Genomic DNA, 17,776 nt, shown 5'->3' with positions numbered 1-17,776 from the left:
AAGCTTACAGAACTCCTAATACATTGGACCAGAAGTGAAATTCCGCCAGTCACAGAATACTTAAAAATCCAAATGCACAATACAAAGAAAGAATATTAAAAGCAGTAAGGGGAAAAGGTCAAGTGACATATAGAGGCAGACCTATAAGAATTACACCAGACTTCTCACCAGAGACAATGAGAAGCAGAAGATCCTGCACAGATGTCATACAGACCCTAAGAGAACACAAATGCCAGCCCAGGTTACTCTATCCAGCAAAACTCTCAATTAACATAGATGGAGAAACCAAGATATTCCATGACAAAATTAAATTTACACGTTATCTTTCTACAAATCCACCCTACAAAGGATAATAAAATGTAAAGCCCAACACAAGGAGGCAAGCTACACCCTAGAAAAAGTGAGAAACTAATCATTTTGCAACAAACCAAAGAGAATTCAAGCACAAAAACATAATCTCACCTCCAAATAAGAAGATAACAGGAAACAACAATCACTATTCCTTAATATCGCTCAACATCAATGGACACAATTCCCCAATAAAAAGACATAGATTAACAAACTGGATACGTAATGAGGACCCAGCATTTTGCTGCCTACAGGAAACACACCTCAGAGACAAAGACAGACACTACCTCAGAGTAAAAGATTGAAAACAACTTTCCAAGCAAGTGGTCCAAAGAAGCAAGCTGGACTCGCCATTCTAATATCGAATAAAATCTATTTTCAACCAAAAGTCATCAAAAAAAAGATAAGGAAGGACACTTCATATTTATCAAAGGAAAAATCCACCAAGATGAACTCTCAATCCTAAATATCTATGCTCCAAATACAAGGGCACCAACATACATAAAAGAAACCTTACTAAAGCTCAAAGCACACATTGCACCTCACACAATAATAGTAGGAGATTTCAACACCCCACTCTCATCAATGGACAGATCATGGAAACAGAAATTAAACAGAGACATAGACAGACTAAGAGAAGTAATGAACCAAATGGATTTAACAGATATTTATAGAACATTCTATCCTAAAACAAAAGGATATACCTTCTTCTCACCACCTCATGGTACTTTCTCCGAAATTGAGCATATAATCGGTCACAAAAACAGGTCTCAACAGATACAGAAAGATAGAAATAATCCCATGCATCCTATCAGGCCACCATGGGCTAAAGCTGGCCTTCAATAACAATAAGGAAAGAACAGAACGCCCACATATACATGGAAGTTGAACAATGCTCTACTGAATGATAACCTGGTCAAGGAAGAAATAAAGAAAGAAATTAAAGACTTCTTAGATTAATGAAAATGAAGGTACAACATACCCAAACTTATGGGACGCAATGAAAGCTGTGCTAAGAGCAAAACTCATAGCTCTGAGTGCCTGCAGAAAGAAACACGAGAGAGCATATGTCAGCAGCTTGACAGCACACCTAAAAGCTCTAGGACAAAAAGAAACAAATACACCCAGGAGGAGAAAAAGGCAGGAAATAATCAAACTCAGAGCTGAAATCAATGACAGAACCCCCATGAAGGAATCAGAGAAAGGACTGGAAGAGCTTGAAGGGGTTCGAGACCCCATATGAACAACAATGCCAACCAACCAGAGCTTCCAGAGACAAAGCCACTACCCAAAGACTATACATGGACTGACCCTGGGCTCCAACCTCATAGGTAGCAATGAATAGCCTAGTAAGAGCACCAGTGGAAGGGGAAGCCCTTGGTCCTGCCAAGACTGGAACCCCCAGTGAACGTGATTATGTCAGAGGGTGGGATGAGGGTCAATGGGGAGGGGAACATACTTATAGGGGAAGGGGAGGAGTTAGGGGATGTTGGCATGGAAACCGGGAAAGGGAATAACATTTTAAATGTAAATAAGAAATACCCAATTTAATAAAGATGGAATAAAAAGAAAATATGTTTGCCCATTATGTTGATAAAGAGCACAGATTGGAGATATCCATTGAGTACCTCCCCTTGGAGCTCAGGGAACCCTGTAGAAGAGGGGAAGTAAGAACTATAAGAGCTTGGAGGTGGGGGGGGTCAAGGATGTCAGAATACTAAGAAGAATCTAACCCGATCTCTCTCTCTCTCCCTCTCTCTAAAAAAAAAAAAAAAAAAAAAAAAAAAAAAAAAAAAACTAACTCGAACTCTTAGTGGCTCACAGAAACTGTATTTATGTTGTGGTTCTTAATCTGGTGTTTTGTGGAACTTCTAATGGTTTGAATGGGGGACGTCTCTGATTCTTTTTCCCAGTCTTGGGAACTTTTTCCTTCTACCGGGTTAGCTGTCTTGCCCAAGCCTGATTTGAAGGTTTGTGCCTAGTCTACAGCCCGTTTTGCCAGTGGGAAAAAAAATCTATCTCCTTTATATTTGTAGATTTTAAATTTTCTATATTTACATATGTTCCAAAGGTTAAATGGAACTTGTATTACAGGCCTTGGGGGTCAGTGTTGAAGAAATCCTACTCCTTGAAGGATTTTAATCAGTCTGGCATTTAAAAAATTAAAATTGTGGCTGGAGAGATAGCTAAACAATTGAGAGGACTAGTTGTTCCTCCAGAGGACCTAAACTCAATCCCCAGCACCTTCTTACTAGTTTACAACTCTCTGTAGCTCCATTGGGAGGAGGACTGTCACCCTCTTCTGCCTGTGACGGCAGAAGACACATGTATGTGGTACATGGATGGGATAGTGTCTATACACCTAACGTTTTAAAAACTAAACAAATAAAAAGGGAGACTTAGAGTTAATCCAAAGTGCGGCTGCTTTCAGTATTCATAGCAAGTGGCTTGAATAAAGTAGATATTTAATGCACTGCTACATTGAATGATACCATATTACTGAGAGTCATTGGGGTACAACGTAACCTTGAAAACTACTCAGGTCTTCTTGGCTTAAGGATTCATCCCAGCCAATGGGTGGTAAGGCTCTTTGTTTTGTTTTGTTTTCTTTATCCCCATAAGTGTGTAAGTAGACTTTTATCTTGGAAAGGCTGAACAGATAATGGATAGAGCTTATTTCCTTTTTGCATCATTAAGCCCATTTCTGTACTGCTGTGACTCAGTGAACAGCTATGCTCTCCACGTCCATCGAATGGGTTATCCAGTATAGGCCATCGGTTGCCACAGTGCAGTCTATTAGCGCTTCCATTTTTTTTCAGTACCATTGTGCTTAATTCTATAATTATTCCATATGAGAAACACACACTGAAGTCAATGGGTGTCTCAGAATAAATTTGATTACAAGATTTGGTCCATTGAGTAAATGAATGAAATTTGGCTTTTATTAATTTGGAATTTTTCAATTAGGACCTCAACTTCCCAAGCAATTTGTATATATGTTTCTAATGGAGCCTATTTGTACTCAAAATGACAAGAAGAGGGTTTTTTTTTCCCTCCTTCCTATGTAGTGTATTTTGCTTCCCAAGTATTTACAAAAAAAAAGTTTTCTGAAATGTTAATTGGAACTAAATTCTTAGACAAGAAAAAGGAATAAAATGACATTATTTTTTCCATTTCATATTAGTAAGATAGAAAACAGTGTACACCTGCAAAGCCTGTTGTGGGCTGCTGCTGAAGCTTGTGATTATATTTTTTTCAGGTTTGGTTTGAAAAGCTAAGACATCTGTTTATCCAGTGCATACCGAATAACTCTCATGTCTCCTCATCTCTGAAGATTTCAAAGGCTTTCACTCCGGTTTAAATCCTTTGAAGAAGCAGTAATCAAAGACAAAAATTATCAGAGGTACATTTTTGTTTCCCAAACAATGAAAATAACAACACTCATCCTCCACGGACTTTGGGTACGAGCATAAAGCTTCAGAATTGGAGATTTGCCATTTAAATAAAAAAAAAGCGGTATGGAAAAATATCTGCCAAAAAAAAAATTTAAAAGGCATACTGAACGTGCATATTCTCTACTTCGTTCTATTGCATAAATTTAAATTCGATATGTGAATAATTTAAAAATACTATGAAGAGCAACATCAAACAGCATATCCTAGCATGCTGTGACAGGATACATCTGGCTACTGCGTGGGTTCAGAAAAAAAAATATTAGTTTGAGCACTAAGACTTTTACCTCCGTGCACTTTGCAAGCTGCTTTGATTAAAATAATGATGGGGAGAACCCAAGAATGCTAAGAGAGCAAGCTGGACCACACAAATAAAGCAGAAACACTCATAGAAAGCAGTGCTTAAGGGATGGAGTAGCAGATCTTAGTAGCCAGGCTCTCCGGACCTTCATTAGCTTTGGAACGTGTCATTTGACCTTCAGTGCGAGTAAATTCATGCAGGCTTTAAAGAGCCACATAATAATTCATTTATCATCCCCTTTTCAAAGATGATGATATAAGAATAATACCTATTGCCTTTTTGACCCTTTTTCATTAAGAGTAAAGATTTTGAGCTCTAACCTCCTTCTGCATTAGGAAAATTGAAAATAGACCTTTAGGATAAGTGGCTGGTGTTAGCTCCACCTGGGGCAGAAGTGGCAGCCATCCTGTTTCCAAGACAAGACAAAGGAAACTGAGAGCTTATTAAGAACAGTTGGAGGCAGCCGGGCTTTCTCCCAAGGTTGTTACCTACTCCAAGAAAGAGAATAGTTTTGCATCAAATGAATGCAAACCTCTGGATGGGAGATAGTTTTAGTCATGGAGGTAGCCATTAGGTTTTTTTCCTGAGTCCATAGGAAGGCATGGCATCAAAAGAAACATGCAGTATGCAGAGCTCTTGGTGAGTTTGGAGAAGGGGCTGAAACCACGCTAGAGCCAAGTTTGTTGAGGTTGTAGATGAGTGGTGTAGAAGTGATTCTCAACATCTAGCCAGCCAAGAGGCTCTCCCAGCTCCCACGCTGTGTCTCAGACCAATTAAATCATGGCACTGGTTGTATGACAGTGACATCAGATACTTTGTCCAAGATTTATTTCGTTTCTCAATTATGTGTATTGAGTATATGGGCTAGAATGTGCACATAAGTGCTAGACCTCTCAGAGGTGTGGGTGGGTGTCAATGCCCTGACTCTGGAGTTACAGGAAGTTATCAGCTGCGTGACACGAGCTCTGGGGTCAAAGCATCAGTCACCCAAGTAGGAACAAATGTTGACAACATGATTTGAATGCCCTACATACAAATAACATCTTTGTTATTTTGTTTTGTTTTGTCCAAAGACTATTTTGATGAACTTTACCCCTGATTAAGTAAGAAATCATGTCTTTAAACTGTAGTCTGATTTTCAGTGTTTTGCCTGATATTTAATTTTTCCTTTGATTTTCACAGTGACAGAAGGCTCATCAAGGTACTAACGTGTTCTCTAACTTTTTGTTTGCATGTATATTTCTTAATTCTTAATTTTATGAGCAAAAGATGGTCTCTATGTCTTTAAATGTTTTGAAGATGAGCCATACAAGCACGGCCCATCTCACTAATGCTGTAGGTTGAATTTTTTTTCAGAATTACAAACTGTTCACCAAATGTATCAGTTTATAAACCCTGTATATCAGGTTCCTATTTACACTCTAGCTCTCTGCTGGCCTTGAGCTAACCCTGCAGTGCGGTGTACCTTGTAGCTAAATATTCGTCATTTCCCTTCTGTGCTTTCTGAGGTATCTACCACAGCCCATATGGTACAGGGTCGTTTCCCAGTCTCTGCACTACTGGAAGTTGGTAGAGACTTTAGGAACTATCGAAAGAACTAGTCATTGGGAGCATACCCGTATGTCATCAAAGGGAGGCCCCATCTTGAGACCTCTCTCCCCATATAGCCCTATTCTTGGCTTGTCTGACAACACAAAGTGGGTGGATTTCTTTACCCTATGCTCCATCACATGCTTGAAACAAAGTCACCCAAGCTGCTGTGGACTGACACTACCAAAAGTGTGAGTAATATCAATGCCTACTCCTTTCTTTATTTCTGATATTGTTGAGGATTAGAGAAGCCAAGCTTCAGGCTATTGTGGGTATTAGGAGTAGTCTTCTTTCATTATCAGTGACCACGTGAAAGAAAACAGCGAAGGAAAGAGAAACCAAATACAGAAAACTTAAAATGTATACATTTCTTTTGTCAGCTTTACTGTCAGCCAAATATCCATATATAACCGTGTCTGTATATGTCTGTTTCTAGGTTGTCAATTCTATTGCATATGCCTTAACACGTCTTTGCAACAAATTCAATACCTCATGATGGCTTTTCAAACTTGGCTAAGCTAGCCTTTTTTGCTGTGATACTACTTGACTTCTGTTTCATGCTACATTGAGCCATAGTAGACATTTGTGATATGGCAATGAGAAAGAGCATTAAAGCTCACGATAATTCTATGCTTCTATGGTCCGGACAGGCTCTTTAGTCAGACTCCTAGTTCTGGCTCACATTGGTGTTGGACAGTAACTAAAGATTCCATTGATCCCTCGGGTCCCTCCCTGGTCACCAGCAGGCATAGTACCAGCATAAAGGATTTCACCTTCTCTCAGTGTTCACACTTTATTTACATTGACATGACAGATAATTCAGTCTCTCATGAATTTGCAGTTTTTCCTTCTGGCTTCAGCATGGTTGAAATTTCACTCACCTCAAGGTCAGGAGGCAATAAAGAGGAAGAAAGGGATAGGCTTTCTCTGCTGGCTTCCAATCCATTCCCATAAAGATCTCTCACGAGGTTCTGCTTCATAAATTCCTCAATTCCTCCAATAACATAACTGTCTGGGGATCAAGCCTTTAAGACATGGACGTTTAGAGGATGCTTAGAATCCAAACGAAAGAATAGAACCACACAACTTTATGCAAGAAAAATTAAGAATGTAAAGAATATACTGTTATACCTGTTTTCACATAGACACACACACACACATCACACGTCTGGAAAAGAGTTTAGGAATCTGAAATTCTCTAAAGTCCCTGAGTACGTCCAAGTGACTGTCAGTGGAACACACACTGGGTGGCAAGGGTCTAGACACGGATGTTACTCTGTTGAAATTCTTTAACAATATTTATAGTTTCCTGCAGAAAGGTCTTATGCAATTTTGTCCATAGATGTTTGAAAGTTTATAAATTATATCTGTTTTAAATTTTATATTCCATTTATTGTTGATTTATAGCAATTCAATTGGCCATAATATTACTTTATCTGGCTAAATCCACTTATGAACCTAATAATTTTTGCCTATATTCTTTTGAATTTCCTACAAATATAATCATTTTATATGAATAGTGACAATTTTATGTCCTTCCCTCAACATCATTTACATTTTATTTCTGTTCCTAGCTTAACTTCCCTGATAAAAACCTCTTGGATCAAGAGCGATGGTAACAGACAACTTTTTGTTCCATTGCCCATATTGCAAACAGAAATGTCTCCGTTTTTGATCACTGAATGCAATGGCTTAGGGTTGCTTTTGTTTTAAGACAACACGTTCAGTTTTTGGTTTTGTTCTTTGGATTGATTTTTTTGGAGGGGTGGAGAGCGTCGAACCAAGGGACTCACTCATGCTAAAAAGATGTTCTGCCCTCATGCTATGCTCTCAGCCACACTCTAAGGCTAGCTAGCTTGCTTGCCTGCTTGATTGTTTCCTTCCTTCCTTCTTTCCTTCCTTCCTTCCTTCCTTCCTTCCTTCCTTCCTTCTTTTCTTCCTTCCTTCCTTCCTTCCTTCCTCTTGCTTGGTTCCTCTGACTGGTCCACATCCCATACCTCTTCCTCACCTCCTTACCATGTAAAGCCCTGGCTGTCCTTGAACTTGCTCTATAGACCAGGCTGATGTCAACTCCACATATCTCCATCTGCCTCAACCTCCCAAATCCAAAGGCATGTACCACCATGCCCTCAAATCTATGGCTTTTATTGCTTAATTTTCATCAAGTTAGGAAACAGGCAATCTAGGGATAGGAGGTAGGGGATCCTCCAGAAAGTACCAGAGACTTGGGAGGTGAGAGACTCTCAGGACTCAAAGGATGAAATGCCCTACAGTGGGGAGAGGGAATTTGTAGTGCTCACCTCCAGCAGAAAGGCAGGGCATCAAGTGAGGATGGGGTTGCCATTCCACAGTCCAAAACTCTGACCCATAATTGTTCCTGTCTGAAAGAACTACAGGGACAAATATGGAGAAGAGCCTGAGGAAAAGGAGGTCCAACAACAGGCCCAACTGAGGAATCCAGCTCAAGGGGAGGCCACAGGGCCTGACACTATTACTGATGCTATGGTGTGCTTACAAACAGGGGCCTAGCATGACTGCCCTCCAAAAGGCCCAGCAAGCACCTGAAACGGTCAGATGCAGATATTTGCAATCAACCAATAGACAGAAGCTGGTGACCCCTGTGATTGAATTAAAGAAAAGCTGGAAGAAGCTGAGGAGGAGGGCAACCTTATAGAAAGACCAGCAGTTTCAATTAACCAGGACCCCTGAGATCTCTCAGACACTGGATCACCAACCAGGTGCATACACCAGCTGAGATGAGGCCCCCAACACATAGACAGCAGAGGACTGCCGGGTCTGGGCTCAGTGAGAGAAGGTGCACCTAACCCTCAAGGGACTAGAGGTTCCAGGGAGTAGGGAGGTCTGTTGGTGTGTGTAGGGGGGAGGGTACTGGGGACATCCTTGTGAAGAAAGGGTTAAGGGGGTGAGGAGGAGGTATGGGATGTGGACCAGTCAGAGTGTGGACCAGAAGGGGGATAAAATTTGGACTGTAAAAAAAAAATTTAAATAAAATATTAAAAAAAAAAAAACTCCTTTCACTCTCCCTTAATTTTGTCAAACATGTTTCTCCATTTACTGAGACAAAACAATGACCACATTCTCTATTTTGGTCATTCAAGCATAATTCACCTTCACAGGTTAAAGTGCACTCTTCGGTTTTGGTTTTGGAAGTCTTCTCTGTGTTTCCGGGTCTGGCCTTCTTTGTGCCATGGGTCACTTTTTCTCAGAAGCTCTGGAGCTCTCCTGCAATTCTGTTCTGAGTTCCTGTAGGGAGCCACTTAACGTGGAGGAATGGCCTCCTTGCCGTCCTACTTAACTCCTACTTGAATATTTTCTATTGTTGACATCGAGGCATCATCGAATGTTTTATTCAACATGAACCCATCTAGATCTAAAGTTCCTTGTAGAGATAGAGAGATTTCAAGCTTCCAATTGTGCTCACGTGGACAAACTGTGCTTTCTTGTGTGGTGTGGCATGAGCCTCAGACCTTGCCCACACTAGCATGCCATCTACTATTAAACTATATCTCCAGTCAAGTTAGCTTCCTCTACAAAGAATTTGAGCATTTCATTGAAATTTTCAGTTTCTCTTGGAATAATGTTAAAAGTTCACTTACTTATATATCTTTTTTTAATCTTTATTAACTTGAGTATTTCTTATTTACATTTAGATTGTTATTCCCTTTCCGGGTTTCACGCCAACATCCCCCTAACCTCCTCCCCCTCCCCTTCTTTATGTGGGCTTCCCTCCCATCCTCCCCCATTGCCGCCCTCCCCCAACAATCACGTTCACTGGGGGTTCAGTCTTGCAGGACCAAGGGCTTCCCCTTCCACTGGTGCTCTTACTAGGATATTCATTGCTACCTATGAGGTCAGAGCCCAGGGTCAGTCCATGTATAGTCTTTAGGTAGTGGCTTAGTCCCTGGAAGCTCTGGTTGCTTGGCATTGTTGTTCATATGGGGTCTCGAGCCCCTTCAAGCTCTTCCAGTCCTTTCTCTGATTCCTTCAACGGGGGTCCCGTTCTCAGTTCAGTGGTTTGCTGCTGGCATTCGCCTCTGTATTTGCTGTATTCTGGGTGTGTCTCTCAGGAGAGATCCACATCTGGTTCCTGTCGGCCTGCACTTCTTTGCTTCATCCATCTTGTCTAGTTTGGTGGCTGTATATGTATGGGCCACATGTGGGGCAGGCTTACTTATATCTTTATTACATACTTAATCTTTTATTCATTTTTAATATGAATATTTAAAGTATATCTTTGGATTTTCACTATGCCATCCATTATTTTAGATGTTGGTTCCATCTCTTAATTTGTAGATAATATTTTTATTAAATCCATGACATTCTATGTAACTTTTTAACAATTTGTGAACATGTGAGATAATCTAGTTAACCCTTGGTAATTAATGATATAGAATGTAAACCAACTGTACTCAAAGGAAAAAATGATATTTGCTGAGATTCACAATATGATCAATTTTTAAAAAAACAAAAACAAAAACAAAATGTCCCATATGCCTCAAAACACTGTAGTATTTGAGATTCTCCTTAGGTAGCCCTTTAAGTTAGACTGGTAAACATTATTACCTAAATTGTTCAAATATTTTTATTTTTACTGCTTTTTTATTAAATCAGTTGCTGAGATAATTTTATTAAAAGTCGCTCATGATTTTGGATTTACCCGTACTTCATGGCTATGTTACTGCATTCCTAAATGACAGCTTTTATTCCTAATGATTTGAATGTCTTTTTGCCATTATGCCAGGTGGTTTATCAAATTTTTAAAACCCAGCTTTGATATTAACTGGTTCAGCCTTCATGTGGATTCTGCACCTTGCACCATTCTGTATTTGTTTCCATCTTTTCTTTTGTTCTTTTATTTCAAATCTATCTTAAATAAACAGCACAAAGTTGGCTTTCATTTTTAATCCTCGATTGCTGTTATCTTTAGTGTGAGGTTTTAGACCATGCATGCTTAATGTAATTATTGATATGACTGAATAACTAGGTAGCTGATAATTCCTAATTTTTATCCAATTTTTTCTCTTTTTTTCTTTTTCCTTCTGAAATAACTATGTTTCGTAGTTTTGATCATCAACCATATCCAGTTGGACGAGAGTTACAAATTTTTTACTATTATTGTACTGATCTTATTATAATTTACAGCATTCAACTTATGAAATGAAAAATCTAAATTTATTCATAATTATTTTCTTCTCATAGACAAACTGTTAAGTTGGTTTATCCATATCTTAAACTGTATACATTTTTATATGTTGTCTTTATATATTTTAAAATCTATAAGAATTTAGTGGGGAGTGGGAACTTATAGAGTTTACCTCCAGTAGATAGACAGGGCATCAAGTGGAGGGATGAAGTTGCCACCCCACAGCCAAAACTCTGACTCAGAATTGTCTAAAAGAAATGCAGGAACAAAAATTGAGAAGGGCCTGAGGAAAAGGAGTTCCAGTGACAGGTCCAAATTGAGATCATACTCAAGGGAAAGCCCCAAGGCCTAACACTATTACTGATGCGATGGTGTTCTTACAACCAGGAGCCTAGCATGACTGCCCTCCAAAAAGCCCAACAAGCACCTAAAAGTCAGATGCAGATATTTACACCCAACCAGTGGACAAAAGTTGGTGATCACTGTGATTGAATTGGAGAAACACTGGAAGAAGCTGACAAGGAGGTAGACCCTATAGGAGGATCAATAGTCTCAAATAACCTGAACCCTGAGATTGTGCAGACATTGAGTCACCAACCAGGCAGCATGCACCAGCTGATATACATATACATATGAAGCAGAGGTCTGCCAGGTCTGGGTTCAGTCAGAGAAGATGAACCTACACCTCAAGAGACTGGAGGCCTCAGGGAGTGGGGAGGTCTGGTAGGGTAGGGGGTGGAGGTGTCGGGACATCCTTTTGGAAATGAAGGGAGGAGGTGTGGGATGTGGAACAGTCAGAGTGTGGACTGGGAGGGGGATAAAGTCTGGACTGTAAAAAAAAGATCGAAGAATAAATAATTTAATAAGGAATTTAGAAATCACAGCGTTCATTTGGATATGAAGTATCAATCAAAATGCTCCTGATTTAAAGGCTTGGTTTCTAGCTGGCAAATTCAATATTGAAATATGCATGGATTGTGTATGATTTAACCTATTCTATACATAAATTTACTGAAGTCCTAGTTCTTTGTTAATGGAGAAACATTCACAGTGAGCTGGTGGAGGGGGCACAACTGGACAAAGTCAGTCAGTGGGATATACCTTGAAAGGGTGTCTTCAATCCTCAAACTCTTCCTTTCTCCCTCTGTGCTTCCTGGTTGCCATGGGTGAGCTGTCCTAAATCATTTCACTATGATGTTCTGCTTTGCCTCAGATTAAAAGGAATAGAAGTTGATGACCACAGAAGTAACCTCTGAAACCATGAACCAAAATAAAAAATTTTACTCATGAAACTGTTGACAAATATATATATCTGACAAGTAGAAAACACTAGTACTGAGAGTAAGATCATTGACATGGTGACCTGAGCATGTGATTCAGAAGGGTGGCTCTAGTTTGTGGAAGGAAGTTAGGACAGTTTGGAAATGCCAGCTAGAAAGTCCCTACATGTGTAGAGCTTAATACTAGTTCTGGTATAAGTTCAGAACCACCAGGATAATTATAAAAATGCACACAGTATATAAGTGCTCCTAAGGTTTTAGGGCCAATAAGGACCCAATATTAGATTTGATATTATATATTTTAGACTCTAGTCAAGAACTTACTGCTTTTTGTTCTTTCCTAGGGCTTTGTGTGAAAATTGAAAGCTTAAAATTGAAAGAATGACTTACTGTTGTGGAAGAATTTTCAAGGCAACCCACCAAGCAGCTTGTTTAAAGTCACTACTAGCAGCTTTTGACCACATTTATAGTGAGAATCAGAAGAAAAGGCAGAGCAGAGATATCTGAAAAATGTGGCCTTCCTGTAGAAGAACCCGCCTTTGAGGGTTCTGAATAAGGAAGATGTAGCAGTTAAAGTGATAATACCATTAACATAAAAGCAAATTACTTCGTGTCATTATAATAAGAACAATGGCTTGACTTTATATTGAGAATCATTCATATACCACATGCCAGACTTAAGTAGTAAAAGCATAAACTTATTTGAAAGCCTTTAAAAAAAAAAAGATAGAACAAGTCTTTGACACCTTGGTTGGTAGATAATTTCCTTCAGACTAATTTTTCCTTGATAAGCTGCCTAGGTAATCAGGGATACCTGCATCAAAGATGTAAAGATGGCCAAGTACTTCTTGAACTGACATCAGATATGTCCATCATTCCTATAGTGTTGTTTCTGCAGGCAAATAATGTGAGTAAAGCGTGGGGTCATGGGACTTCCATTCAGTTTCAAAGGAACATCTGGAAAGTGAGAAACTGCAGACAGCCCCTGAGGAGTTGATGCATAAATCTATGTGAGTAGAGTGGGATGTGGTCAAGAAAGAGAGACTAAGAACAAGAAATACATGTCAAGGAAAGCATCAACAACTGACAGAAACATACGAGAATAGACCTTTGGAAGTAGAGATGGCAAGGCTATCTGTTCAGTGCTTATCTGAAATGTGCTAGTCCGTGAGTTCAATCCCAGCATTGCTAAACTAGTTATTATGTGCTGGAAATGTGTTTCATCACTTTAAAATATGATCCCATTGATTTTCTGAAGCCAGGGAATCATTAAGGCATTCTTGACACGGAGTAACATCCTCATCCCAGAGAGCTTTTTTTCTTAATTCTATATTTTTAAAGTTTCTTCACTTTACATTGATAAAAATTTTACTTTGACAATCTTAGTGTGAATTTATAAGACTATGTATGTCTTTTATTGTTTTCAATTTGGGCAGGTGCAGTCTTCTTCTGAGTAAATTTTAATTGTTATATATGTATTACACATAGTACCAAATGTCATAAAAACAAATGATTTTAATTATACCATGTGTTTTGACATTTTTCTGCCCCACTTCTTTTCATTTTCCTTCCTGTCCTACCTAACCCACTCTATTCTCCTCTCTTCTCACTTTCTTTCTGCTTCAATATCATATGTCAGTACTTGTCTGTCTGTCTATGTATTCATGTGGTTTTAAGCATTTACTAAAAATCAAGGATTGAATTAAATTAAATTAAAACTAAAGAAAGCATGCAATAGGGCAATGTTTCTAATTTTGAGTCCTGCTTATTTCCTTAATGTGTTAATCTGCAGTTGCACACACCCATTTTTCTAGCAAATGAAGATTGTGTTTCATGAACTTAGATGCTGGGATAACCCCAGCATTGTTCTTCTTGCTCAGGATTTCTTTGCCTATTTGAGATATTTTGTGCTCCTGTGACTTTTTTTTATGATCTTTTCTATTTATATAAAGAATAAGGCTGGAATTTTGATGGGAACTTTGTTGACTCTGCAGATCACTTTTAGCAACATTATTAATTAATTATTTTATTTATTTACATCCCAAATGTCAACCCTCTCCCTAGCTCTCCTTGCAGAGTTCTCTCATCCCCTCTGCCTCTGAGAGATTGCCCTCACCCCAGCATCACTGCTCCTTAGGGCATCAAGTCTCTACAGGTTGAGGCAATTCTCTCCAAAGATTTTATCTGAATACTTTAAGATTTAGAAACAATAATTTTTTATCCTGTTGGTTCTAACTTATAATACATTGATTCCTTGAGTATTTGGGGTTTTCTTAATTCTATGAAAACTGTCACATACAGTCATACTCTAAAGTCCTGGAACATTCTTCAGAGAATACTTTTGCTTTACTCAGTAAAGAACATGTGACACCTAGTTATTTGGATCTTTTATGGCAGTTCTTAAAATAAAATAATTTGAAGTTAAGTTATACCCCATTGTTAGGGTACTAAGAAGGAATCTTTAAGATTTTCAATTCAGTATGATGAGGGTTTATCTGCATTGTTATTGACAGGCTTACTAAACACTTCCTGAATAAGCATGTCACTGAATGTCAAGTCCTCTATCACCCTCTCTCTTTCCATTTATACTCATCTTTTTATTTGATTTTTTAAACTTGTCTGAATCCTTCAAATATATTTACCAAAAAATCATTCTGTAGGTGGTTAAAATGAAATGTAGCTTAAATTATATAATACAATTTTATCATGCAAAGACAAATCTGTTTCTCTTCTTTATCCTTCAAAATGAATCCAATTTACTGAGGAACCTTGAAACTTAATTTCCAGAGTGGTTATACCAGCTTGCAATCTCACCAACAATGTGTTCCTCTTTCTCCACATCCTTGCCAGCTTCTGTTGTCACCTGAGTTTTGTATCTTAGCCATTCTGACAGGGGCCTGATATAGCTGTCTCCTGAGAGGTTCTGCATGACAAATACAGAGATTGCTAACAGCAAACCACTGAACTGAGAACAGGGTCCCTGTCGGAGGGTTTAGAGAAAGGATTGAAGGAGCTGAAGGGGCTTTCAACCCCACAAGAACAATAATACCAACCAACCAGCGCTCCCAGGAACTAAACCACTACCCAAAGAGTACACATGGACAGACCCATGACTCCAGTTTCACATGTAGCAGAGGATGGCCTTGTTAGGCACCAATGGAAGGAGAAGCCCTTGGTCCTGCCAAGGCTGGATTCCCCAGTGTAGTAGACTGTCAGGGTGGGAAGAGGGGTGTGGTTGGGGAGAGAGAACACTCTCATAGAAGGAGGAGGAAGGGGAATGGATAGAGTCTTTATGGACAGGAAACCAGGAAAGGGGATAACATTTAAAAAATAATAAAAATAAAAATTTTTAAAAAGAGGGTATATGTCATTAAGTTGATTTATCAATGAAAACTAATGCCACAAAATGATCCTCATTATTAGGTGTCCTCAGTTAGGAGGGACCCTCTCCACATAATTCTTCATTTGTGTTTATGATTCTATTTATGGCCCATCTCTTTTATTCTTTGTTGTCTGGAGTATTTCATCACATAGTCAAGCTATAGCCAGAATATACATCCTTGCAGAATAAACATATGCATCTTAAAGTAAGAAAAAAATGAATCCATAAACTAGTATCTACCCCAAAACTCAAATTAAATAAGTTTAAATGTAAAAGTCATGTTTAGAAATAAGACACTAGCCCTTTCTCTACGGAATCACCGTGGCGGCTGGGACCCTGTACACATACCCTGAAAACTGGAGGGCCCTCATCGCTGCTCAGTACAGCGGGGCTCAGGTCCGCGTGCTCTCCGTACCACCCCATTTCCACTTCGGCCAAACCAACCGCACCCCCCGAATTTCTCAGAAAATTTCCTGCCGGCAAGGTTCTAGCCTTTGAGGGCGATAACGGATTCTGTGTATTTGAGAGCAATGCCATCGCCTATTACGTAAGCAACGAGGAGCTGCGGGGAAGTACGCCAGAGGCAGCAGCGCAGGTGGTGCAGTGGGTGAGCTTTGCTGACAGTGACATCATCCCTCCAGCCAGCACCTGGGTGTTCCCCACCTTAGGCATTGTGCACCACAACAAGCGGGCCACTGAAAATGCCAAAGAGGAGGTGAAGCGAATCTTGGGGCTGTTGGACACTCATCTGAAGACATGGACTTTTCTGGTTGGTGAGAGAGTGACACTGGCTGACATCACAGTTGTCTGCACCCTGTTGTGTTTCTATAAACAGGTCTTAGAGCCTTCTTTTCGCCAGGCCTTCCCCAATACCAACCGATGGTTCCTTACCTGCATTAACCAGCCCCAGTTCAGGGCCATCTTGGGGGAGGTGAAGCTGTGCGAAAAGATGGCTCAGTTTGATGCTAAGAAGTTCGCAGAGAGCCAGCCAGAAAAGGATACCCTGAGGAAAGAAAAGGGCTCCCGAGAAGAGAAGCAGAAGCCTCAGACTGAGTGGAAAGGGGAAATAAAGGCAGCTGCCCCAGCCCCTGAGGAAGAGATGGATGGTTGTGAGCAGGCATTGGCTGCTGAGCCCAAGGCTAAGGACCCTTTTGCTCACCTGCCCAAGAGTACCTTTGTGATGGATGAGTTTAAGCGTAAGTACTCCAATGAGGACACCCTCTCTGTGGCGCTGCCATATTTTTGGGAGCACTTTGATAAGGATGGCTGGTCCCTGTGGTATGCTGAGTACCGCTTCCCTAAAGAGCTCACCCACACCTTCATGAGTTGTAACCTCATCACTGGGATGTTCCAGCGATTGGACAAACTGAGGAAGAATGCCTTTGCTAGTGTTTGGAACCAACAACAGCAGCTCCATTTCTGGCATTTGGGTCTTCTGAGGCCAAGAGCTTGCCTTTCCACTGAGTCCAGATTGGCAGGTGGACTATGAGTCATATACATGGCAGAACCTGGATCCTGGTAGCGAGGAGACCCAGACCCTGGTTCGAGAGTACTTTTCCTGGGAGGGGGCCTTCCAGCATGTGGGCAAAGCCGTCTATCAAGGCAAGATCTTCAAGTGAACATGTCTTGCCAGTCGCCTAGCTGCCTGCACCTACCCTTCAAGGGAGGGGTCATTAAAGGAAACTGAACACTGAAAGAAAAAAGAAAGAAAGAAGACACTAGAAAGTTTTGGTTAAAAGTGAGAAAGTTAAGTTTAAAGGCAGCATCAATGGCCTGAATGAGTACAGTTACCTGGATACATTTCACCTTTTTAATTTGTGGGCTTATTTCCAATTGGTTGCTTTCACTGGTGAACATCTTTTTGCGCAAGTCTTAGTAAAAGGTAAGACCTTTCCTTTCACCTCTTCTTAAGAAAGCTTGAGGAGAATCTCTAGTCTCTACTGGAAACTCTGAGGAAAAAAGTCACCCCATCGAACATTCCCTCTCTCTGCCTCAGAACTTGGATTTATGTTTACAAGAATGATAGTGTAACTGTGGATAACTAGTAAGTCCCAGTACTAAAGCCATAATGTTCAAAACCTGATCATAGGAGATGTGTGTAGTGTTGAACACTCCACACAACAAGTGATTCAACAATGATCAGAGCCTGAACACATCAAATGTATGTAGTACTGAACAGCAGTGTCCAGTGATCCACTGAGTACCTTAGATTGCTTCATGCGGTCAATAGCCTTTCAAGCTTCCTGCATTCCTCATATT

General features: G+C 40.0%; 1 pseudogene; it reads left to right on the top strand.

Moving 5' to 3' along the window:
• The window catches only part of LOC116913905, a 46,222-nt pseudogene extending 29,047 nt beyond the window's left edge, over window positions 1-17,175 (top strand).
• Window positions 17,176-17,776: the final 601 nt, after the last annotated feature.

The sequence above is a fragment of the Rattus rattus genome, chromosome 12, assembly GCF_011064425.1.
Source record: "Rattus rattus isolate New Zealand chromosome 12, Rrattus_CSIRO_v1, whole genome shotgun sequence".
In the NCBI taxonomy this organism is placed as follows: domain Eukaryota; kingdom Metazoa; phylum Chordata; class Mammalia; order Rodentia; family Muridae; genus Rattus; species Rattus rattus.
The sequence above is the reverse complement of the archived record's forward strand: the minus strand, read 5'-3'. Positions and strand labels throughout refer to the sequence as shown.